This window comes from Asparagus officinalis, chromosome 4, assembly GCF_001876935.1.
Source record: "Asparagus officinalis chromosome 4, Aspof.V1, whole genome shotgun sequence".
NCBI classification, from domain to species: Eukaryota; Viridiplantae; Streptophyta; class Magnoliopsida; order Asparagales; family Asparagaceae; genus Asparagus; species Asparagus officinalis.
Window position 1 is genome coordinate 65732503 of NC_033797.1, and position 5762 is coordinate 65738264.

The following is a 5762-nucleotide window of genomic DNA, read 5'->3' on the forward strand; positions in this document are numbered from 1 at the left end:
GTCCGAACCTGACCTCAATTTTAATAGATCTAAACCAATTGCTCACAATTCCCAGATAGAATCAAGCCTAGGAAAACCCCCTCTTAGGTAGAGAAGCTCTTAGAAATCTTCAAGTAGCTCAATGTCAACATCCCTCTCTTAGATGCCACCCAAGAAATCCCATTCTATACAAAATTTTTAAAGAATTTGTGCACTAAGAAGAGAATAATAAATATTCCTGAAGAAAGCCTTTCTTGCTGTCATATAATGACATGCTTTGAAAGCCTACACCTTTGAAACGTAAGGATCCTCGTTGTCCTATTATCTTGTGTACTATAAGAAATACCTTCATCGATAAGGAACTTAGACTTAGGGGCTAGTGTTAATTTGCTTCCTTATTCGGTCTATTAGCAACTTGCTACAGGAGAACTTAAACTAACTAGGTACACCTTACAGTTAGCTGATAAATTTATTTAAGTCCTTACAGAAGAGACAGAGGATGTTCTGATTAAGGTTGGTGAGTTTATTTTTCAGTGAATTTCATAGTCTTGAAAATACAATATGTTTCTAATCCCAAAGATCAGATACCTGTTAGTTTAGGAAGACCATTCTTACCTATTTCTATTACTCTAATTAATTGTAGAAATGGTCAAATGGAGGTGTCCTCTGGGAACATGACTATTAATCTCAATATTTTCAATCTAAGAAACTGGACGACTAATTCATCAGATCAACTCCTAGAAGTAAACTATATTCAGAAAATTTCGAGTGAAAAGTAAAAAGAAGAGAGTGTGTTAGAGCTAAGTTTTGAGGAGATCTTTGGTGAGGAGCTCATAATACTAGAGGAGTTAGAATCATAACTAGTCTTTAAGAAGAAGCGCACTAAGTCCGAAACAACTTTCATCGATCTCAGCTTTGAAAAAAATTACTATTTATATAGATTTTGAAACCAAAAATTTGATGAAAATTTTCTACCACAATTTTGTGTAATAGTGAGAAAGGAATGAGTTTTGTAATATAGATAAACAATTTTATTACAAATATGTTTACAAGAAATTTTCATTTTAGGAGAAATTTTTAACCATAAATTTTGAGAAGAAGAAGCTCACTACAATTTTGTGTATGAGTATAATTTTTTTGGGTTTTTAAATAAGTTTTTCATTGGAGGAAAATTTTCACAAAATTGGTGATGGGTAGGATAATTTTTTATGGTATAATACTGTAGATATGTTGGTAGGTTTGTGTATTTCCAAGATACTATAAATTTTTAGTTTTTTTGAAATTCATAATTAACTATTTTTGAAATAATTATTACAGATAAAAAATATTAGTATAAAAACTTAAAAATTAATTTAATTTTTAATATATCTATTTAAAAATATTTTAAATAAGTTCTAGTTCTAAACCAATAACACATTAAATTCAAATATAAAATCTAACCCTAAACCGATAACATATTAAATTCAAATTCTAAATCAATAACACCTTAAATATAAATTTAAGTTCTAGTTCGAAACGAATAACACCATATTATATTATATTGATTACTGACGCAACGTTAGTATTAGTTTCGCTCTTCTAATAATAAGGGGCCCTTACTAATCAAATAATTAAGAAGTCCAACTCCAGTTCGTTACGCCAACCAATAATATCTCTACATTATCTAACATCCCACCACATCAAAACCAATAAATAGGGTTAAAAAACTTTTAAAAAAATGTAGAAGAAGGTTTAAAGTGTAAATGTGAGGAAAGTGCAGGGGTCCACTCAGAAGAAGAAATCAAAAGTGGTGTCAATCCTTGCAAGGGCGATCCCTCTGCCCTGTAAATGCCTCCATCCAGGGGTGCAAAACAATCCAGATATATCCGGACCGACCGCAACTATATCTATTTAGAAAGCGAATTTGGTAGGAAAAGATTGCAACCATCCGGATACGATTTCGGTTCGGTTTTAGTTTTGGGTTTTTATTCGGATACGGTTTTCGGGTGGATTTTGCGGATACAGTCCGGATATCCGGATGTGTATAACTCAGCTAATTTTTACTTGAGAGTGTCGGGTCGGGTCTTCATATATACAACCAATCTTATCCTCTACCCGACCCGATTTAAATTAAATGAAAATTCTGCCGATAGCAGAGATCAAAATCCTTCGCTGTTCTTCTGCCCTAAACTGACGATCTCAAAGCCTCCCGCCTTCGACCTCAGCCGTCTCCATTCAAGCCTCCGCCCTCCGCCTTCAACCTCCGTCAGACGTCTCCAAGGCTCTGCTTTCGACCGACTTCAAGCCTCCGCCTTCAAGCTCGACCGACCATCAACAGCGACCTCCGAAAATTCTCCTCCTCGGTTTCTTCTAACACTAAGGTGAATTCGAAACTCTAATTGGTTGAATGAAAAGCCCTAATCTGTATGATAAAAAATCCTAATTTGCTAGCCCTTTGTTGAGTGGAAAGCCCTAATTTGCTATCCTTTATTGACTGAAAACTGAAAAGACCTAGTTTGTTTGACAAATGATTTAGCTTAAAATTTTGTGAAGTTCTAGAGCACATGCACCTTGAATTAAAGTAGTAAGTTATAAGCTAAACCTTGCTTCGGAATTGGGAACTACAAGCTACTAAAATTAGTGCTCAAAAATTTCAACTGATACCTAAGTGCCAATTCCACCCCCATTCCCAATACCCACAAACTCACAAATAAATAGAGAATGCACATTGATGTGTAACTGTAAGTTTGTAATGTCAATTTTTGAAAATTATTTACCACGATAGAGTGCATATCTGAATCTGTGTAGCAATGTTCTGGATTTTTTTGCTTGCTAGTATATTAATTTTTAGTTATTTACGAGTTGAGAGTGCATATCTGAATCTGTGTAGCAATATTCTGGATTTTTTTTGCTTGCAAGTATATTATATATATATATATATATATTTGTCATATCATATTCATATCTGTTTTCCAAATATCCAATTAATATCCGTATCATATCCGTATCCGACTCTCTAATATCCGAACCGTAACCATTTCTGTTTAGTGCGAATATGATAATGCCTTTTTCTTACCGATGAATATCCGAACCCGTATATGTATCCGTTTTCAAAAAGGTATCCGAACCGAATGCACCCCCAGTTCCAATACGGGCCAAAGCTAGGGTTAGGGTTTCCTTCTGAAGGAGGCAATCACTCTCGATTTTGATCTCTTTTTTTTGATCTAAGGTAAGAATCTCATCCTTTTCCGATCTCTGATCTCTTTCGTTTCAGTTCTCCAGTATTAGAAAAGATTCTGAATAGAAATAGAGTGAGTTTTTAAGACTTTGGGTTTTTTAGGCGTTTCTGATTTCACATCTAATTTGTTATAACTCGAAGATTATCGAGATCTATTGTTATCTTTGATAGTTAATATACAAGTTAATTTGTTTTTATCAATGTTTTTCTGCAATTGATATCTAAAATGAGAATTCAATTTGGGGGTTTTCATTTGAGTGGCTTTATTGAATCAAAGAGATGCTAGATTAGTTACACACCTATAATCACTGTTGAATTCACAGATTAATCAAGATTAAATCACTGAAATATTTGGTGAGGACCATATAAGATTTATATCCTCCAGATGTTGTTTTAATTTCAGAAAACCTCGATTGAAGTGAAATAACCTGCCCTAATTTTACACTACATCACTAAACCCCCTTATAATTACAACTTTTTATCATATCCATGCTTCTGTTAGTTTGGATGGAAAGATAATCTTCTTTTGACTAAAATGCTCTTTTCCTTTGCCATGAGTAAAAATTTCTTTTCTTTTGCCATTAATAGTGTTTTTTTTAAAATTAACTGTTGTTGTTCTAATGCCTTACGTGACTTTATGTTTAGAATTTTTTGTTTCCATTTATTTGCATATGCTTTTAAATCAGGAACTAATAGCAGTTATCTATGTACATGTTTGTGGACTTAAAGTTGCATGTTGTGAACCATATCTTGTGTATAGAGAAGGGTATGAAAGATGAATAATAATTTTTTGAAGAAAGCTAATTGGTTTAGAAGTATCAGACAGACACTATCAATTCTTCGAACTTATTATAACTTCAAAAAATTTCAAGTCACTCTAGGGAAGATCTTCGCTCGAATAATATCATATGATGACAACAAAACTTTACAGTTTACATGATTATTGTCATTTCTCTTTTTGAGTTTTTTCCCAATAGCTTTGCCATATATTATTTCTGGAGTAGAATACAATGTGTTTGATAATATAACTGATCAACTATGATAAGCATAGCATTGAAAATGATTTTCTGAGAGTTATACTAGTGTTAAAAGAAAAATATAAAGTTCTATCAAGAGGTGGAAGAACATTGTGGAATCCAATAAGTGTCAAGTTTGCAGATACATACTGCATGTCTATCTATGCTACTAACAGGTCTAGCTACAAAGTTATTGATCCATCAATTTATATTAAACGATCAACTTGTCCCATTAAGGATCTTCAGAATATGACACCAAGGCAAAAAGTAGAAACTTTACTCTAAGTAAAAGATGCAACCTGACTCGAAAATATCTCGACCATTTATGCAATATCCATTAGACATTCAGTTTGACTAAAACATCACCGCCAATTTAGGGTTAGAGCTATTTCATTTGCATACAGATATCATCATGTGCAAAAGGAAAAAGATGAATGCCCATGCACCCATTAATCTTCTCGAAATGTGAATCTTGATGGTAAATTGTATTTTGTAACCAGCTTACAAGACCTTTGGATTCGAGTTGATTGGATCGGGAGAATAATATATAATTGGATCAAATGAATTTAATTAGCTAGATTTCATCAAAATTAGTAGCTGAGTCACACTTAGAAAGAATTGTAACAGCCACCAAATCACTATATAAAAAGAAGATAAAACCTTGTTTCCTGTATGTGCCATAGGCCCATAGCATTATGAAAGTTTGCATTTTGAAGGAGTTCAAGGAAGAAAAGATAATGCGGATACCTAAAGACATCACAAAATAGAATGTAATCAGGTTCATTTGAGTATGGCCAAAAAAAACAAAACATTTAAAACTCTGATATATAGGGCTGGACAATACAATCATGACAGATTTATATTCAGTATAAATGAGCTCACATTATAAATTTAATGTACTCTGGTCGTTGTCAATACTGAAGATATTTCAAGTATCCAATAAAAGCCTCATCTTCAAAGTATCTATTTTGAGCCAAATCTGTTAAAGAAGTAAAAAATCAATGCACAAGATGCCAATGAAAACAACAATGAGACAATGTAATTTTACATTCATGAACATATTTGAAATGCGACCAAGATGACAACCTTCAAGGAAAAAAGTTAACAATACGTCACAACTCACAATAGTCTGTCTAAAAGGCACGAGTGCTAAGAACCACATCATTGAGTTCAACAACAATGATCAGCTTTATGGTGTAATTTGAAATATTTATGGCTACACTTGCCACTTGGCAAGGTCATCCAATAAATGAACTATATCTTAGTTTTATAATTATAAAATAAAGGAATTAATTCTCATAATAACAAAGGAACTAAAACTAACATTAGTAAAGACCATAACTTTGCCTCAAACCAACCACAATTCCAACAAGCCCATTAATTAAATCTAATAAAAGTCACAGTGAATATAGGTTGGATTCTCAAGCACTGCACAAATTCAAGTTCAATAAGGAATCTCCGTCTGCTATCATTGGGATCCTTGTACTTGTTCTTCGATCTGCAAGTAAAGTTATCATAAGAGACGAATTCGAGCCCTAAAACTCTAAAAT

The 5762-nt window shown here is 33.0% G+C and overlaps 1 protein-coding gene across 3 annotated transcripts in view; it reads left to right on the plus strand.

Moving 5' to 3' along the window:
• The window catches only part of LOC109837610 (mediator of RNA polymerase II transcription subunit 31), a 20218-nt gene continuing 16604 nt past the window's right edge, over positions 2149 to 5762 (plus strand). For 2 of the 3 annotated variants that reach the window (XR_002246339.1, XR_002246338.1), the window contains exon 1: positions 2224 to 2339. The gene's annotated coding sequence lies outside the window, so the exon portion shown is untranslated. Of the gene's footprint in view, positions 2340 to 5762 lie in introns of all 3 variants that reach the window. The other variant, XM_020405929.1, reaches the window with a different exon arrangement.